The sequence below is a fragment of the Coptis chinensis genome, chromosome 2 (assembly GCF_015680905.1).
Source record: "Coptis chinensis isolate HL-2020 chromosome 2, ASM1568090v1, whole genome shotgun sequence".
In the NCBI taxonomy this organism is placed as follows: Eukaryota; Viridiplantae; Streptophyta; class Magnoliopsida; order Ranunculales; family Ranunculaceae; genus Coptis; species Coptis chinensis.
In genome coordinates this window covers 65,647,316-65,668,233 of record NC_141457.1, presented here as the reverse complement: position 1 = coordinate 65,668,233, position 20,918 = coordinate 65,647,316, and the positions used below count along the sequence as shown (strand labels likewise).

At 42.2% G+C, this 20,918-nt stretch overlaps 1 non-coding gene across 1 annotated transcript; it reads right to left on the bottom strand.

The window, feature by feature from the left end:
- Positions 1-18,327: 18,327 nt before the first annotated feature.
- On the bottom strand, positions 18,328-18,398 carry TRNAG-CCC (transfer RNA glycine (anticodon CCC)). The gene has a single exon. It is a non-coding gene; the product is annotated as a tRNA-Gly (tRNA).
- Positions 18,399-20,918: the final 2,520 nt, after the last annotated feature.

Sequence of the window (20,918 nt, the reverse complement as noted above, 5' to 3'; positions counted from 1 at the left end):
TATCTAACGAGTTAGCCTATAAAGAGGTGGCACTTATCACTATTAGTCAGCTTAAGGTCGGACTCACTCTTCCCCTCCACCAATTGCTAAGAGAGTGTCTGATTCACTTCAATCTTGCTCTTGGTCAAGCAGCACCCTTGTTTTACATAACTGTTATGTACTCTTCCCTTCTTGCTAAGAGACAAGGGTTTTCTTTAAACCATTGGGTGTTCGGTTACTTTTATAAGGTCCGGCGTATTCGAGACCAGTCGTACTATTACCTCATGACTAGAGATAAGAATACTCTGATCGCCTTTTTTTAGGGGAAGCAAAGTGACGAAGGCTGGGCTGATCACCACCTCCGTGTGTTGGGTGATGCGTGGGACATTCGCCCTTCCGATACGGATGGTGAGCCAATGGAAATTACTGTTCCCAGAAAACACACCCATGCTCCAACAAGTAAGTCTTCCTACTAAGGTACTTTATAACTTGATATAAGAGTCTTTCGCCTGAATATCTTTTGCTATTATTCCTTAGGTGACTCTTCCCCCTGGAATCAACTAACTACAACTGATGCTGCTACGGTGGACATTATCAAGAAGATCCCTAAGGAACAGAGGATGCCTTGGGTGATAGTTCCTGATCCCACCTGTCTTTTGGAATATCTCAACATGTCTACTGAAGAACTGCTGCAACTTGTTCCTGGCTATTCCCCCTTTGGGATAAATACTGTGAATTATGGGCGCACAACCCTTCCTCCTCTTGTTGATCAGGATGTTGGACCTTTTCCTCCTCCAGTTCAGGACAAATCCTCTTTGATTACTAGAAGAAGAAGAAACTGCAAGGAGAAGAGTTCGGAGGCCGTCTCTAGTGATGTTGCGGAGTCAGGTTCAATTCAGGAGCCTACTGTTAGTGATGATTGTGTGATCACTAGCGGAAGGGGCCCTGAACTGCCTCATGAATTGCTGATGGCCAGCAATTTTAAAAAGGGAGTTCGTGCGTCCAACAGTTCTAGATTGAAAAGATCTGATACCGTTTCTGATGTTGCCCCCTTTGATAAGAAAACGAAGTTTTGCCTTTTATCTGTTAGTGAAGACCCACTTTTTAAAGTTCCTGCTAGTATCCCCCCACCTGTTCAGTCTTGTGAGAATGTAGTTGTACCCCTTCCAGTTCCAGATCCTTCTATAGGTTCTAAACAAACCGGTGATAATGTCCTTCTAACTGTTGACCCCTCCCTCCCTGATAATCGTAAGGGGAAGGGTATTACTGAAACCACCACTGTAACTGTCACTCTCCCCCCCTCAATCCAGTGATAGGAGGGGTGTGAGTGACAACATTGCCTATTCACCAAGATCTCTAGATTCCCCCGAGAGGGAGATGAGGCGTTGGGGACGAATTGATGAACTACTTATTACCAACAAGCATTCTTTTAAAGATGTTGATATCGCACTGGGAGTTCTTGAAGTTGAGTGACTTCCTGTTGACAAGGCTGAAGCCAACATAGCTAGGATTGTAGACCTGTCCTATTGTCGATCTGTTGTTCACTTTGCCAAGGTAAGACTTTCTTCTCGTGTTTAATGTTCAGTTTCTCTCATTGTGTTACTTACACATCCTATATTCTTTTCCAGTTAGTGAATAACTTTTTGGCTATGAAAGAACCCATCTTTGTGGCAACCACTGATACATCCACTGATGCCTAGGCTACTAGTGAGCTGATCTGGGCAAAAAGCTGCTGAGAAAAGAGCTGCGGAGCTACAGATCCAGATTGACCAGCTCTTGGCGAAAGAGAAGAAATCTGATACTGGCTTCAAGAATATGATAGATACTATCTCCAACCTTCGGAGCTCTCTAGAGAAAGCCCATAAAGAAGCTACTGATGCTGGAACTTGGAAAGTGAAGTTCATGGAACTGTGCGCCCACTTCACTACCCTGCAAGCAAAACCATGACCAGGTCCAAGGGGAGCTTCACCGTAGGAACAACAAGATGAAGACCCTTGGCCAAGCCATTGTCCATGCAAATGAGGTCATGTCAGGCTATGAGAGAGCTCTGAAGGAGAAACGTCTTCATTCTGGTAAGAAGGTTGATGACCTCCTGGCTGAGACTTCCAAGTTTTATTCTGAGGTGGTGCAGGAAGTGAAAAAGAGATCAGCCGAAAATGTCATTCATTTTGCTTTGAGGGTACTTGATGTTTCTCAGGAGTCCTTTAATGCAGCCAAACAAGTTAAGTTTGAGGAGGCAATTGAGGCTATTGGGTACGTTTCTCAGCTGGATGATCAAGGGCGGGTAACCAACCTTTTTGTCTTGTTCCCTGATCTGGACACCAGCATCTCTGCTATCCAAGCTGAACTTATGCCTGATGCATCCTCATCTTCTGAAGAAGACACCGATGATGACCTGCCTCCAGTTCAACTTCCTTTTCTGCTAGTTCCAGCTTTAGGTGAATGTTCTGTTCAGCCAACCGTTCTAGCTAATCCAACCACACAGTCTGATGGTGCAGCAGCAAGTACTGATGGTGAACCAAAGTTTGATTCTACCCTTGCTTTATAAGCATTTTAGTTGATGATTCACATAAACAATTATTTTTAAACAATTATTCTATGGGTCTGTAATATTGAGCTATGTAGCTCACATACAATTTACTTTACTGAGCTCTGTAGCTCTTCTATTTTATGCATGTTATTTACTTACTGAGCTCTGCAACTCTTCTATTTTATGTATGCCTTCGAAGTATTTTATGTTACATTACATATATTACTGTGCATACTCTACCCCTGTTGCCCCCAAAGTTCATTTGGAACAACAATAGGTGACCCTAGTAGGCTAAACAGATTAAGATGAGGCATAACTAAAATCTGATCAGGATGTCATGGGAGCCATTTCAACTTAACTGTAACTGAGAGTTTGATCGCATAGAGGCATATGCCTTTGCGAAAGCAACTTGGTGCCATGAGCATAACATTGTGTTTAATAACGATAGGTCCAATTTATTTTTGAAAAATAAAAAGGGTATCGCCTGAACAGCAATGGAGGAGTCTTCCTCAGCACCATCATGTCGATATAGTTCCAGGCCAATAGTGGTGTGCTAGGATCTAGGTCCCACCCAGATCTTCCTAGCAACCCCTGCGTTTGATGTTTTGAGAGTGCCAGGAACTGGCATACAGTTCAGGCTCACAAGAACACTATCTCTTGCTCCAAGTCAAACCGGCACACAGTTTACTGAACAGTTAGTGTGGTTATATTCCCTAAAGGCTTAATCCATCGAGGATATTTGTAGTTTAAAAGAACTGGCATACAGTTCCAACTGCATGGGGCTGAGAAATGAATTAACAGTTCGACTTTCCCTTACTCAGTATCATTGGTTCCAAAGCAAATTGGCATACAATATTCTTGAACAGATAGTGAGCAAATAATTCCCTAAAGGCTTAGTCCATTGAGGATAATAAAGAACGAGCAAGGAATATATTCGATTGTAAGGTGAAGAACTTTATTGATGGTAAAATATGCTTAACAAAGCATGAAATAACAATTTACTAATAGTACTTGTGAAGGTGCTATCCGTTCCATGGTTTGACAAGAACGTCACCATCAACAGTGTGTAAGTAGTAAAAACCAGTTTGACCAACCTTGTCGATGATGTATGGTCCTTCCCAGTTAGGTCCAAGTTTGTCTTTGGGCTCTAGGATCTCATGGAGAACTAGATCGCCAGTTTTGATAGATCAAATCTAGATTCTCTTGTCATATGATCTCTTAAAATTAAAGTCTGTTGGTTAACAGCTAAGCGAAGTGCGGCACCTTCTCGCTTTTCATCTAGGAGATCAATTTCTCTACATAACAGTTTCTCGTTATCCAGAGTGTGCATAACATCTGACTTCTGAGTGGGAGCTACCAGTTTTGGAGGTATGACAGCTTCAGTTCCGTAGGTTAGTAAAAATGGAGACTTACCAGTTGACCGCCTGGGTGTAGTTTGGTACGCCCATAGGACCTTAGGCAGTTCTTCGACCCATAAACCTTTTGCATCATCTAATTTACACTGCATGTTATCCAAGATAACCCTGTTAGAGGCTTCAGCCTGGCCATTGCTTTGTGGATACCTTGGAGTTGAGAATAGATGGGTGATGTGAAACTCCTCACACAGTTCAGCAACAAGTCCTCTAACGAACTGTTGCCCATTATATGAAATGATAACTTTGGGTATGCCAAACCTGCAGATAATGTTATTCCAAATGAACTTTCTGACGCCCTATTCTTAAATGAAAACAAGGGGAACTGCTTCTATCCACTTGGTGAAGTAATCCGTTGCGACCAGCAAGAATCTGACATTGCTAGGAGCAGGTGGTAGGGGTCCTATAATGTCAATTCCCCACTGTGCGAATGGCCATTGGCTAGCCAATGGGTGCAGTTCTATTGCTGGAGCATGGACAAGTGGAGCGAATCGTTGACACTTTTCGCACTTGTGGGAAAAAACTTGTGCATCCTTTTGAATATAAGGCCAAAAGCATCCTTGCCTTAGGATCTTGAGAGCTAGAGTTTTGCCCCCAACATGGTTGCCACAAATTCTTTCATGAACTTCTCGCATAACCTGTTCAGCGAGATGTGGGGAGAGATATCTAAGATGAGGTCCCAGAAAAGACTTCTTGTACAGATCGTCTCCTACGAGGGTGAATCTTTATATATTTGCAAGTAGACGCCTTGCTATATTCTTATCTTTAGGGAGTGTCCCTTCTTTGAGGTATGACTTATATGGATCCATCCAAGTTGGAGTAATGGCTGGAATAACACAAACTATTGTAACTGGGACCTAAATGCTAGATTTCTCCTGGAACTCGATAAGGATTGAATGAGACTCGCTGTTGCCCAACATTGAGGCAACATATGCCAAAGCATCTGTGTGTTTATTGGCTGACCGAGGCAGCTGATAGAATTGAATGTTCTCAAACTTGCTCTGAAGGCCCCTTACGAGTTCTAGGTATTTTTCCATTCGCTTATCCCTGGCATCGTATCCACCATCAACTTGAAAAATAACTAGCTGTGAGTCACTAAAAACTGTGAGGTGTGTCAGGCCCAGATCGAGAGCCATTGTGAGGCTAGCAAGAGTGGCTTCATATTATGCCTCGTTGTTGGAAGCATTCCAAGCTAACCAGATGGATTTCTCCAATCGCATATTGTCAAGAGTGACTAACACAGCTCCAATTATTGCACCTTTATCATTCGAAGATCTATCCACAAACAACCGCCACCCGGAGCTTGGCTCTCAGGGATCTAGACAGTTTTCTGGAGATTTAGGCTGGATGTGATCATCTGAACTATGAGTCGTACCCTGTGTAGGTCATTGAGAAATCTCCCAAGAATTCTGCTAGTGCCTGACCCTTCTCTGAGATTCTGGGGACGTAAATAATATCATATTCTGACAGTTTCACAGACCATTTTACTAGCCTCTCTGACCTGTTCAGTCTTTCTAGAACTGACCACAATTGGTACTTTGTGATTACTCTAATAGTGTGGGACTGGAAGTATGGTCACAACGTTTCTGCTACAAAAACAAGTGCTAGAGCGACTCTTTCGAGTTTTGGGTACCTTGTTTCTGCTGGAAGAAGCGTGCGACTCAAGAAATAGACAGGCTTTTCAACGTTCTTTTCATCCACACATATTAGTACAGAATTGATACCGTAGTCAGATAAACAGAGTTAAAGACCCAAGACTTCTCCCTCAACTGGCTTGGAAAGGATTGGTGGTACCCCCAGGTATGTTTTGAGTTGATCAAATACTTTCTGGTATTCTTCCGTCCATGCAAATGAGGTATTCTTTTGTAGTAACTGAAAGAGAGGTTTGCACTTATCTGAACTCTTGGAGATGAACCTGTTCAGAGCCGCTAACCTGCCCGTAACTTTTTGAACCTCTTTCATATTTTTAGGTAAGGGCATATCTAGGAGTGCCCGGATTTGATCTGGGTTTGCCTCGATTCCTCTTTTAGTAACTAGATACCCCAAAAACATCCCTAATGAGACAGGGAAAGCACACTTTGCAGGGTTGAGCTTCATGCGATACTCCCTAAGAATGTCGAATACACGTTTCAGGTGGGAGAGATGATCTCCTCGTCTTAGGCTTTTGACCAAAAGATACACCTCCACAATGTCACCTATCAATCCTTTGAACATCTTGTTTACCAATCGCTGGTATGTAGCCCCTGCATTTTTCAGTCCGAACGGCATGACCTGATATCAGTACAGGCCATCCTCGGTTGTGAAACTGGCATGCTTGTGGTCCTCTTCATGCAAGGGGATCTGGTTGTAACCAGACGACCCATCTGTGAAAGATAACAGTTCATGTCTAGCCGTTGCATCCACCAATTTATGAATTCGTGGTAGAAGGTAGCTGTCCTTCGGACATGCACAGTTCAAATCCGTGAAGTCGATACAGATTCTCCATGATCCATTCTTCTTTCTTACTGGGACAATATTAAAAATCCAAGTGGGAAAATTGATTTCTCTGACAAATTTAGCAGCCTTCAGCTTTTCAACTTTGGCTTTTACAGCTTTGGATCTGTCAACACCTATTTTCCTTGGTTTCTGCTTGACTACTACTGCATCACTGCGGACATTGAGTCGGTGGCATGCCACATGAGGATCAATTCTTGACATTTCTTCAAACGACCGAGCAAACACGTCCTTGTGCTATCAGAGGAACTGTATCAAAGCCATGCTCTCTCCAGAACTCAACATGGTACCGATGAAAGTGGATTTTGGTGAGCTGCCTCCCCCAATATCCACTTCCTCCAATGGCTCCAGTGAGGGGGGATCCTCCCTCTCTCTTCGGACCAGGTCCAAGATAGGGGGATCCAACTGTAATTGCTATTTGGCGGTTTGCCCCACCTCCATTGGTTCAAAAGGGAGTGGGGACTGCTTTGTTGCCAAAGCATAACACGTCATGGCAGCCACCTGATCTTCTCTGATTGTCTCAATTTTCCCATGATATGGGAATTTTAGACATTGGTGATAGGTGCTAGGAATGGCTCGGAGTCTGTGTAGCCAGGTCCTGCCTAAAATCATGTGATATGGTGTGTTAGCTTTTACCACAACAAAATTTATGATAAGAGTTACCGGACCAATGGCTACAGGTAACTAGATCTCCCCAACTGTGAGAGCTTTGTCCCTACTGAAGCTATACAGGTTGGAGCTGGTGGTAACCATCTCCACATCTGGGATCTGCAACTTTTTGAATGCATCATAGTAGAGTACATCTGCTAAACTGCCTGGGTCTACCAATATGCGATGGAAATCATAATCTCCAAAAGGGAGTGTGAGAACCAGCGCATCCTCATGTGGGCTTTGGATGTTAAGACAGTCAGCTTCAGTGAAAAGAATGAGCGGATCTTTCTGGGACACTGCATTGACCTGAGTTCCTGTAGTCAGCTCATTATTCATGATCCTCATCTGCTTGGCGATGTGCATTTGATATTGCGCCCCTTTTTCAGTGACCTGTCCACTTCGTTTACTTGCTTTACCAAAAATCATATTTATCTGGAGTCGGCCGTTAAGCGGTCTAGTACCTGGGGGGTCCTAAACTGACGTGTTGATTTCCTCAGGCTGTACTGCATTTGCCTGTTCATGTGCCACAAATTGCTTCAAATATCCCCTTTCAATCATATCTTGTAGTTCATTTTTCAGGGTCTTGTAGGCTCTGGTGTTGTGACTCTTACTCTTATGGAACTTGCAGTAGGTTCTTTGGTCTCTGGTACCTAGGGAACCTGGCTTAAGCAGAGCTGCCCATTTGAGGTAACTCTGATTTTTTATCAAGTCCAGAACCTCATCTAGCATTTTATTTAGAGGGGCAAAGTTTTTGTCCATTGAGGGAAGATCTTTTTTAGTTCCTTCCACACATGGCTTCTTATGTTGCTTTCCATCTGCACTACTAGCTACATTTTGGTATTGCCCTCTGGGCATTCGTCCCTTTGATGGGGATTCGGCCCTTTGGCAACCACGATTACGGTCTCTCTTTGATTTTGAAGGGGAAGAATTTGCATTCCCTTCTTGAGGAACTCAAGGAATTGTCCGACTAGTTTTCTTTGCTTCTTGACGTCTGTTCAGGACATCTTCTTTCCACCCTGTATGAGTTTCGACCCTGTCAAGGAGTTCCTCTAAATCACGGGGTGGTTTCTTGGAGAGAGATCCGAATAAGGCGTTGTTTTCATCCAACCCTTGTTTAAAAGCTATTATAGAAGTCTGTTCATCACAAGACTCTATTTGGATGGAAATTTCCATGAACCGTTGCATGTAGGATTTCAATGCCTCTCCATCCTTTTTCTTGATGTTGAACAGTGCATCGATCCGTTTAGGTTGATGCTTGTTGCATTAGTACCTGTCTATGAAGGTCCTAAATAGTTCTTCTGAGGACCTGATCTGACGCTCAGGTAATCTGTGGTACCACTGGAGCGAAGATCTAGACAAGGAGGCTTTGAATTCTTAACACATGACATGGTCATATCTCTCGTATTGTCCCATAGTGGCACGATACCTGAATACGTGATCCATCGGATCTGACTTGTCACTAAAGACACTGAACTTCGGTTGTCTATAACCATGGGGATATGGTTTCCTCATCACCCGTGATGCGAAAGGAGATCTGCATGCCCCCATTATAGCGGATTGAACAAGAGAGTCTTGCATTTTTCTCCCCTTGCCTGTCATCTGATGCATCTGACGGATCAGGTCATTCTTTTCAGTTTCCTATGCAACTTCTTTGGTAGAATGCTTCTTGGTCTGAGCTATTTTTCTGTGTCGAGGGTCGACATCACGATCCTGGTCGGTTGACTCTGGTTTGGATGCTGTATTTGAGTCCTCATCTGAGTTGCTGTATTCTGACTCAGATGTCTCGCATCGAGCTGGAACCCCATTCCTTGGGTTCTTTGCATGACCACCTTCTGCAAGGTCGTCATCATCGAGATCGATGAGTGGCTCCTTCCTTATGTCAGATTGATACAAATGCCTCAGTAGCTGTACTTCTCGTTCAAGATTGCTCCTTTGTTGTTCCAGAGTCTATACTGCCTGGCTTGCCTGAACAGACTCTGGGTTGGTGAGGACAGCATTTTCACCATCTTGACGATCTTGTTGAGCGTCGTTACTCCTAGGGCCTGCACTGGGAATTGCTGGTGCGTCGGTGCTGGTCATGGGTCTCTGGAGGGGGTTGTTCGCGTCGTGGTGACCAGCGTTGTCCCCTCTTTCAGGTGTCTCATGCTCTTCTTCTCTCACAGCGACGCTGCGTGTGGTAGCGCCACCCTTTGTTTTCTTTGTTCCTGCCATCACAATAGTAAGAGTTTTGAGGCTAAATCAATCGTCTGAAATGAATATTTACCAATTTTCGTCCCCACAGACAGCGCCACTAGATGTAGGGGATTTTTCAAGTTTTCCATGATCTTTCTCTGTGTCGTGTGATCTTGGAACCTTTAAATGAATGGAAAAGGGATGAGATGATTGTGAGTTTAGGGTTGAACCGTCAGACGGATGCCTACGTATCTCCTTGTTTATTATGGAGAATCAAACCCTATTTTGCATAGTTCCTAAGAGCGAATCCCTTTGGTTTATATAGGAAGAGCTACGAGAGTCCAGGGTTAGGGCTATCTTCACCGCTTGTGAGTTTCCTTCCATTTTTGGACTCTACCTTCCTATTAGGATTCTTCTTCTTATGAAAGTCTGAATCTAGACCATATCTTACAAGAGGTAAGTTTCCTTATTGATAATAATGTCCCATCATGTATGGGAAGATCATATCTCAGAAGGAATCTCCTAAGATATGTCATCATGATTCCTTCCTTATCATTAAAGATTGCCATCTTCAGTTTCTTTCTATTCAGGAACTGTCTATATCAGTTCCTAACGACTGGGTAACTGTTATGCTTGAAGGCGGTCAGTCATGTGCTTGGCACATGTCTACTAAACACTCGTGCTGAGCACGAGATCACTTATTCACAGAACTGATCCGATGGTCCTCGTCTCATTCTAGACATCTATAGTCTTAGGTTATTTCCCATACACGTGTCATCTGTTCAGTGACGGAAAATCCCCCTACAAGCAGTGTGTGGGGTAGACCAAATTTGGTGATGATGCTTGTCCAGATGAAGTTTCTAGCATGTGATTCTTTGACATGAGCTAAGGGGATCGCTTCCACCCACTTAGTGAAGTAATCAGTGGCCGTAAGGACAAATCGAAATCAGGTGCTTTTCTGCAGGATGAATGGTCCCATCATATCCAAGCCCCACATATAAAATGGCTAAGGGCTGGTGATGTTGATTAACTCGCGAGCTAGTTGGATGATATTGTGGCCAAAAGTTTGGCATTTGATGCATTTTAGTACATACTTCTTGGCATCGACCTGCATTCGTGGCTAGAAGTACCCTTGGGAGTTCGCTTTGTGAGCCAAAGAGCGACCTCCAGCATAGTTCCTGCATTCACCCTCATGGATTTATGTAAAAATCAATTGACCTTGTTCTAGGCGTATACACCTCAAGTGGGGTCTTCCCGCAGACTTTCTGAATAGTTTATTGTTGACCAGGTAGTAGCGACGTGCTTGATATTGAACTTGTCTGGCTTTGGTACGATTTTCTGGGGTTGTACCATGTTGGATGTACTCTATGATAGGCTGCATCCATGTTTGACTCATCTGAATATCAAAGAGTGGGCATAGGTCACTGATTTCCAGGATGTGCTCAGCTTGGTAAGCAGGTCGGTCAATTACTTCGATGAGTAATTGTCTAGGGACACAGCTCGGTGTTTGAGTAGCAAGATAAGCTAAACTGTCTCCATGGCAATTCTCATCACGTAAGAAGTGGTGTATGGTGGCTTTCTTGAAAGAAAGAAGTAACTGATAAACAACGTGAAGGTACTTAGAAAGGTTACCTTCATGGGTAGTGTACTTTTTAGCAATCTGGCGAAGAACCAGTTGTGAGTCACTAAAAACTTGAAGCTCCTATACACCAAGCTGTAGTGCCATTCGAAGTCCCATGATTAGAGTCTCGTACTCCGCCTCGTTGTTATAGGTCGCGAAATCGATGCGAACTGATATCTCAACCATAGTCCCATCTAGGGATACTAAGACGACTCCGATTCCACTTCCTCCGGGGTTGCTAAAACCATCCACAAAGAGTGACCAGATGGACTTGTCCTATTTTTTAATGGATGGGATGTCTGTTTTTGGTTCTCAATTCAGGTCATCGACAGGAAAATCTGCGAGAAAGTCTACAACGACCTGTCCTTTCTGAGAAGTGTGCAGGACGAACTCAATGTGATGTTCCCCGAGCTCTTCTGCCCATATTGCCATGTGAGTTGTCTTGTTTTCTTTAAGAAGGATCTTCTTCAATGGGAGATCGGTGAGTACTTTGACTGGATGTGCTTGAAAGTAAGGCCTGAACTTCTGTACCGAGTACAACAATGTGAGTACTGCTTTTTCAATGTAGGAGTAGTTCTTTTCAGCTGGTGTGAGCGTCTTGCTTGTGAAGTAGATCGGTTTTTCTGATCCTTGGTCATCTTTGAAGAGAACTGAATTGATAACAAAGTCAGAGACCACGAGGTATAGCCCCAATGTTTCACCATCTGTTAGTTTTGCCAGGACGGGTGGTGTTGTCAGGTACTCTTTTAGAGTAGAGAACACTTTCTGGCACTGGTCGCTCCATGAAAATTGTTCCCCTTTTTTGAGAAGCTGCAAGAAAGGTCGGCATTTATCTGACACCCTTGATATGAATCGGTTGATAGCTGCCACCATTCCTGATAGTTTCTGTATTTGCTTCTTTGTCTTTGGATCAGGCATTTCCAAGAACGTTCGGATCTGGTCTGGATTGGCCTCAATCCCTCATTATGATACCTGATACCCAAGAAATTTCCCAGAGGATGCTCCAAAAAGGCGTAATCTGGAGAACGCCTGCTCGAGGTGAGTGAGGTGATCAACCGCTTTCTTGCTCTTGACCACCATGTCATCTATATAGACTTCCATGGTGTCCCCTAACATGTCTTGGAACATATTAGTAACGAGCCGTTGGTAGGTCGCTCCAACGTTCTTGAGGCTGAACGGGAGGACGTTGTAGCAATGGATCCCTTGCTCTGTGATGAATGAGGTTTTCTTTTGGTCTTCTTCTGTGAGTGGGATCTAATTGTAGCCGCTGTATACATCCATAAATGACAGGAGTTTGTGGCTGCAGGTCTGGTCTACGAGTCAGTCGATTCTTGGCAAAGGGAAACTATCCTTAGGTGTTTCTTGGTTAAGATTGGTGAAGTCACGCAAAGGCGAACTGTTCCATTCTTTTTTGGGACTGCTACTATATTAGCGATCCATTCTGGGTAGTCTACCTTTCTGATGAAGCCTACTTTTTTTAGCTTATCGACCTCATCATTAATTACTTTTTGAAATCTCAGGGATAGTTTCCTAGGTCGCTGACGGACTGGCCTAGCATTGGGGTTGACATTTAAATTATGGCATGCAATACTAGTATCTATACCAGGTACATCAATGTACGACCATGCGAAGATATCTTTATTCAATGATAAAAAAATTTACAAGCTGTGCCTTGAGAGTAGGGTCAAGGCTAGCCCCCACATAGACAAACTTGGGATCGTCTTCAGTTCTTAGGTTCACTCACTCCTTTTCTTCAGTTTGAATTGCTGCTTTTGTAGCGGAGGCGACTTCAATGGAGCTGGTTGCTGGTGATGCTTTATCGATCTGAGGAGTGGAGGTTTTGGCAGTAGGAGTTGGGGCGACCTTTGTGGTTATGACAACAGGGGCTAGGGCGACCTCTGTGGTCATGACAACAGGGGCTAGTGCGACCTCTAGGATCCTGACTGGTGGATTACCAGGGGCTGGGGTGACCTCTGGGGTCCTGACTGGTGGATTTACAAGGGCTGGGGCGACCTCTGGGGTCCTGACGGATGGAATGCCTTTTTTGATAAAGCCCCCAGCGTTCTCCTTTGGCGTTTTGGATTTGACCTCAGCAATTAAATCTTTGGCCATCGTGTAGCTGGTGGGCTTGCTTTTGGTTCGGATAGAAGGCTCAATGGATTTGTTCACTGAGAGGATCTGATTGCAGTGGTAAGCCTTGAGCTAGTTGCTGCGAAGCTCCATCATACCTCTGGGGCTGGGAAAGCAGAGTACCTAATGGAGTGTTGATGGTATAGCTTGCATTTGATTAATCCAGCAACGTCCTAGGATGGCATTGTAGGACGAGTGGATATCTAGAACGCTAAAACGCATGTTGATGCTGACTTTGTCCTCCCTAGATCCAATGGAGACGGGGAGTATGATGTCACCAATTGTGACTCGAGAGCCATTGAATCCATAGAGGGGGGCTATTGGATCTATGAAGACCGATCTGGGCAGGTTCATCTCTTTGATGGTATGATAGAACAAAATGTCACATGAACTACCTGGGTCTACCAGGACACGTTTGACTGTCCAATCGCTGATTTTGACGTGGACAACTAGGGCATCATTATGGGGGAGGCAAACCTTGTTGAGGTCAGCTTCCATGAAAGTTATGTCGCCTGAACTGCGACCTGAACTGCGTGGACCAGGTGCTGTCTGAGAAGAGAACTAATAGACTTCCTAGAGAGCGCTTACGTGTTTCCTCTTTTCTCTAGTAGATGTAACAGAATCATCCTGAAATGTGATCATGTTGATCGTCCTGTCATTATCTCTGTCAGATGAATGTTGACGACGGTCATGACGAGAACGATCACTGGGGCGTCCTCTGCTACGGGAGCGAGCTTGACTATTATGGCGAGTTGGAGATCTACTACGCTTTCTGTGAGCCATGAGTTTATGGCACAAGCTGCCATCAGCAATATTAGTATAATGCTTAATATGTCCCAATTCGACGAGGTCTTGGAGGTAGTGCTTGAGTCCCTAGCACTTATTGGTATCATGACAGTTTGCTCGATGGAAGGCACAGTAAGGCTTACCTAGTCGATCCTCTGGCTACCGTACTTCAGGTCGGTAGTAGGCAATTTTCTTAATCTTTTACAGTATGTAACTAGGAGATCGGGTGAGTACAGCGAACTCGCGACTGTTGTTCGTTATGTTTCCAAACTTCTGTTCTTGTTGTCTGGGTCGTTTTTTTGAAGGTGGGGCGTCCTCAGAGATTGCTGCCACTTGTTGTTCTTCTGTTAAGCCTTGACGTTTCAGGCCTTCTTGCAACTTGATGTATTTGTCTACTCGAGCATACAGCTCAGATAAAAATTTTAGGCGTTCTTTCAAGAGCGATTTGGAGAGCGCTGCGTTGCGTACATGGCAAGCGTTGGTGAATGCCAATGTGGCAAATGACTCTTTGAGGCCGCTCTCCATGCAAAGTAGTTCCGTTTTGAACCGACCTAAGAAGGCGCGAATGGTTTAATCTTCGCCTAGTGAGAGCTGAAAAAGTGAATCTAGGTTTGCTTTTTTACGCTTGTTGTGGACGTACTGGCTAGCAAATAGATCGGTGAGATTCTCGGAGTTCTTTATCGAGTCTGGCTCTAGTGAGAAGAACCAATCGAGAGTGCCATCTTGCAGGCTAGCAGGAAACAGACGGCAGTGGAGATGGTCGAAGTCCTGGGCAGTATAGAGTGCGAGGCTCTGAATGTAGCGAGCCACGTGTTGATCGGGACATGTGCTGCCATCGTACATTGCAATGTTTGGTTGGACGAAATCTGAAGGGGAAGGTTTACTGAGTACCTCAGCAGTGAAAGGGGATGCCTGTTACGTCTTTAGCATCTTCTAAACGATCTTAGTGGCGTCCTTCTTTACTGCACTCTGATCGATTCTTTGCAACAACAGTTAATCTGGCGATTAACCCGTTATCTGATCCTACCGCTATGGCACCAGTGGATTTTCTTGGCGTCCACTTGTGCTCGTAATGCCACATTCTCCTGCCTTAGCAGGGTGATGTGATCGTTCATTGTTCCTAGTTGACTTGCTAAGCCCTGGATTTGAGCTTCGAGGCTTGCCATGCTTCGTGGGCTTGAGGATTTTTGCTTGTGTAAAGTAGTTTCTCAAGAAATCGAGACCACAGACAGCGCCAATGTAAAGGTGTGGTTTAGTTCTACCCTACAAATGTGATTAGGAGGAGAATGGGTTTGGAGATGGGAAAGACCGAGTTCGTTTTTGAGCGAACTGCCTACGTATCAAGCTCTCACTTTTGGGGGGAAAGTTGAATCAGGTCTGACGTAGTTCATGTAGGGGGTATTTATAGTTGTTGAACATGAAGATCCACACAACACGTGTACTGACAAGCATAGATGTAGGGTTGAGATTGAGAAGGAGTGTATGAATGGTGTTGATAGGAATTTCGTGATGATGGGGAGTGGTTACAGTGGTTCGTAATTTGCGGTAATGAATTATGTAAGTATGGCTTCGGTAATGATTGCATCTAGAAGATGGATGATGTCATAAGATGAAGCATTCTGCGTAAGCTCATCCGTGCGACCTGCGTCCTTCTGGAGCGAGCTGGCAGGTCGACCATCTTAGATTGAGAGATGATGTCGTTGCTTGTAGTATGAGCTGAAGTGGACCACCTACATGAGGCAAGTTGCTTATGGAACAAGCTCGAAAGATGAGGACATGAGGTCGGTAGGATATTTCTGCTTATGCTGGACGCGCGCCTAATCTTCATTAGATGTGAATATTAGTCCCTCACAAGTGGCATGAACTAAATGCATAACATGTCACTTGAGCAGTCATTGCTCTGAACACAACAGTATTGACTCTACCATATGATTATTAGAACATAATCCTCCCTGTTGCAGACGACACACCACTATCGATATTGTATGAATGTTTTAGTTAATTTCATCTAATAAAAATATTAACATAATTATGTGTCAATAAGAAGAAGAAACTTCCAAAGACTTAAAAGAAAGGCCCAGTCAATTACTAGTAAAAAATATGTAAAAGAATAAAACACTGAAAAAATGTAAACTACCGACAAAGACTCACCCCACTCAGAAATCTTACTAATTCGCAAACATACAATGCAAATAGTGACTAACCATTAAGGTTCAACGCAAGAATGTAAATAGATAATCTACATCTAATTGCTAAACAGCAAAATAGTTTGGGATTCAATACCTCTTTTCAAGAGAAGTTTTAGAGATATGATTATCAAGTTTACCTTCTTCCCATCTGGCAAGAACACAAACAACAACAATAATGCCTAGTAAGATATCAAAGATTACTTTTAAAACAAACAAACATATTTTCAGAGCTACAAAGAGGAGAAGAGAATTTTTATTCAAATGATATTTGATCTTATTGAGTCCCTGTGCACTTTATTAGATGCTTACCAGCAAGAATTTGAGACAAAAAATTCAAAGAGAACATTGAATATGCTCTACCAGGAAGTCACGGTTGGGGTTTCTGTAGTACTATACCAAGAAGTCATGGTGTGTATCTGAAAGGAGATCTTCCATAGTTCCTTTTGATAAGTGCTTATGCACAATAAAAAACCAAAGAAATTGCGAAAACATAAACATGAAAGAGGAAGAAATTGCAGTTTAATTTAACAATACCAATCAATTATTTATTTAAAAGTAAGTAGAATGCACTGAGAAGAAGGAAGAGGTAGCTGCTGGGCTGCCAATTACAACAACTGTTGGGTAACATTGGGATGCTATCTGGAGGAGGCCTTTGACACTTTTCACCATCGAAATAGATTGTCTAGGGTAAAGCCCACCTGCTGCTGAACGTAAACAATTCTACATTCTTGCCCATTAGAATCTCAGTTGACACTGAGCCCTCTTGCACATCACTGGCTTGTAGAAGCATCTCGCGTTAACGTTACTTATTCCCCATAAAAGGGCCACTTCATCTTCCAAAATTGAAGGGATGCTATTAATGACTAAGGCTTAATAATAAACTACATATTCTGAAGTAAAAAATATTATGTACCGGCAAATCCATATGTTTGCAGCAGTGTACTGTTAAAGCTGTAAACCGATTGGAGACAAACTTAGTCCAGGAAGTTGAACTACCAAATTACATGATGAATAATTTCTCCCATAGTTGTGGTTAGAGATAGTTATTTTTATCCTCCAAGGTTTTTCACATGCAAGTGGACTCGAATTGGGCACGTGTGATCCATGCACATCATAGGGTTCTCGAGATATGTTGGATCCGCTTACAACAATGAAAAATCTTGACTTCAGTCACATACGTAACATTGGAAAAGGAAGACAAATTAACTTCAACCACTACACTCACAAAGCAAATAGATATTCAGAGAAGACCCGAAACTCTGAAGTTTTTCTGTCAAAAAGATAAAATAGATACGCATACTTCATCATGAAAATCAATTTGTGTAATTACAAAAATCGCAAAGGATACCCAGATCTCGCAATAGCATTCAAAAAGGTCTTAAATTGTTATAACTCTACAAAATGTAGTAAAGGAAATCAAAGTTGGGTTCCAAAATACAACCTTCATAAACAATCAAAGAGAAAGTTCAAAGTTCAAGTCCAGAAATACGTACATGTATAGTTCGCTTCTTTGCCATCAATACACAGTGCAACTTGAATGGGAGAAAGAGATAATTGATGTTCAAAATAGAATAAATGGAAGGGAACCACAATATGTAGAAGAACAAGAGCCACAACCACTTAATGGAACAGATTTCTCAAAGAGAAAAGAAGAAGACCGATAGGATAATGGAACAGATTTGTCAAACAAAAAGAGAAGAAGACCAATGGGATAAACCTGGATTAATTATAAATCACCGCTAGGGAGAAGTAACTGTCATAATGGTGAAAGTGAGAACCAAGAGTTTGCACACGAAGGGTTTTTACAATTAAGATCTTTAATTAATTCCTAATCCAACCTGACCAGCATGTTGGAGAATTGAGAGGGAAATGGAATTTTGGAGAAACGAAGGGTTTTTTCTGTTTAATTTCACAATTAGTAATCTAGCTACTTAATTTCTAATCTAACTCACGGGATGTAATCGTGGCACTCGCCCCGACCCTCGAATTGAATCCCAGCCGTTGGATATAAAAACAGCCCAGTTTTGTTAAGTAGATATTTTAAGGCGTTTCACTTGGTTTTCCAAGAGTGGTCTTGTAGTATTATCGGATCTTGGCTTATCCATAAGGCTTAAGCATGGTTGTGCAATGGAGCTTAATAATATGTGTTGCTAATCCTCGCACTAATTGCTCCTGAAGAAATGCAAAACTTGTTTGCACTAGCATTTATAACTAATTCAATGTTTTTTGCAAACAGCCAGCCACTTACGGCAGATCCCCTCCTGTGTATTAAACCAAAAGAAAAATCTAAAATGTAAAATGCGCATCCAGGGAATCGCTGCCCCTCCTGTGTATTAAACCAAAAGAAAAATCTAAAATGTAAAATGCGCATCCAGGGAATCGAACCCTGGTCAGTACCGTGGGAGGGTACTATGATACCACTACACCAGATGCGCTTCCTGTTCTTTCTTGATTACAAAATATATATAGCTATAAATTTCGTGAGACTTGGTACATGACACTGGAGAATTAAGAATCTCGCCAGCTTATTGTTGTCCTGAGAGAGGAGAGAGAGCTTGTTTTGAGGACAGGATTTAACATTGAAAGCTATAACGCCAAAACTATGATATGGAAATGACTAATTCTGGTGTCATTTTGTGAAGCCTGCCAGGCTTGGACTGCTAGTACGCAAGATATGGCGTACAGAAGACAAACAGCAAGGAAGTAAAACACGAACGGAGTAATAAGTTGAATTACTTAAGGTTTAGTCAGGTTGCTTGTCAGCCTTTTTTTGAAAGATAAAGAAAATGCTATCACCAAAAAAAAAAAGGACTGCAACCACTTCTGCATAAGCATTTCGAGAAATAGCCGCCATTTTGCAGTACAAAGTGTAATACATCATATACTGAGTGTGGTGCCCAAATATCATATATACCGATATTTGCTATTATTTTAATATAATATCGATATGAGGGCGATATATTCATTATAAATTTCAGGTATAAAAAAAAGAGATAAGAATAGACACATATCAAAAAACTATTGGATGGACATATGTGAAGCAACTATAAAATGAGTAGAGTCAAAAGAAAGAGGCACCATATTCACTTCTCCCACTTTATTTTTTCTATTTATCACGTGTCACAGAGAGAGAAAGGGTGAACATTGTAAACACTATTAATGGAATAAGAGAATATTAATGGAATAAGAGAAAGGGTGAATATTGTAAACACCATTAATAGAATAAGAAAGAGTTTTGTTAATTTTATCTTTCTCTTCTTGAATCTTATATTGGCGCCATCTATGACTTAAGGATCAGGAGAGAATTATAGTCTTGTTTTCTTTTCTTCTTGAAGATTGAATCTGAAAAAGAAGAGATGGATTTGTGTTTTTTCTTTCTTATTCTCCACCATTAAAGCTTCATGAAAAAGCTTCGAACAGTAGAAGAAGCGAGTGATGATGAATTGATGAAGTTAGAAACAATGATGATGCATCTAGATCTCAAGTGTGGAGCAAGTGGTAATGAATCTTAGTTGATAAAATGGGTACTGTGTTGGTGAAAGAAGGGGAAAAGCCGATTTGCAGCTCAATATAGAAATACTGTGATTTTAAATGGCGTTTTGATTATTTTCACATCGGCTAAAACTTTTAAGATAAAGAGCTTCGATTTTTGAATTTGGTTTTTGTTTAGTTGAAGTAAACTTAGAATTTACTAATAAAATGTTTTGAGTTAAAACAAGAAAGAGGTTTTCTGGTTTGTGCTAATAGTCCCAGTACGATACAGAAAACAGACAAAAGGACCCGATACCGATACTGGGCATCGGATTTATCAAGTGGGAAACAACAACTTCTCATTTTCCTCCCTGATCTGTAATATAAAACTACCAAAACCAGAACCAATCAATTTTGTTTTTTAGCATCTGATTCTTATCGATAACACTATTATCCCATTTTCTATTTCTTATCAGATTTTGAAGAATGTTGATACATTGGTGATTCTTGTCGATGTACAGAGCCTGGGGTTTTGGTACAAAGGAATTATGAGTTGAAAGAAAAAGTGGAGGTTTTGGTTGAGGAAATGGATACTGACAGACCAACTTCGATACTCATATTAACACCAATTTCGATACCGAGATACCGAGTTCGAATGACAACAGAGACCAACCAACCCAACTCAACCGAATTCGATACCCAACAACCCAATTTCGATACCCAATACTTGAACTTCAATACCGATACCCGACTTCCAGTTCGATACCGATGCTGGGACGACTTGTCATGGTCGATACAGATACTAGGGCGTCAATTCTGATACCCGACTTCGATTCCTCCTTGATCTAAATCTCAAACTCCCAAAAACAGCAACACCCAATTTCGATACTGAATCAACCCCCAACAACCAAATTCGAAACCGATACAGAGAATGACAAGAACAAACCGAGATCGATACCAAATTTTCGATATCGAGACCAACCAACTCAACAGAACGTAGTCAACAACCCATTTTCGATATCGATACCAATACAGATAAAAACCTGGGACGACATAAAAAATTCAGACGATACCAATACTGGGGGCGACTTGCCATGGTTGATGTTCAGAAAGACCAAGAAGGATGCCGATACTGATATCAACAGCAGTCCAAAGAGGGGATCAATGTAGTAGCAACCTCTTTATTTCATAACCGATATCGAGCTGTCGAGATAAGTTTCTTCAACTCCTTAAATTCAGTTTCATTTAAACAACCCCAAACTATTTTCTACAAATTGCAATTCCATTCTATCAATTGACTTATGGGGTTTCTTGGTACATGATGTTTAAGGGGTTAACACGTTTTTGAAATTTTTGTGATATCGGATGGATTGTGATGGTTGGTTTGAAGAAATAAGATACAGATAAATATTTCGTGAATTTGATGAAAGCCGATACATTTGGTGTTAGTGAATTGGTTGTGTTAATTTTAGAGTTTGACATCT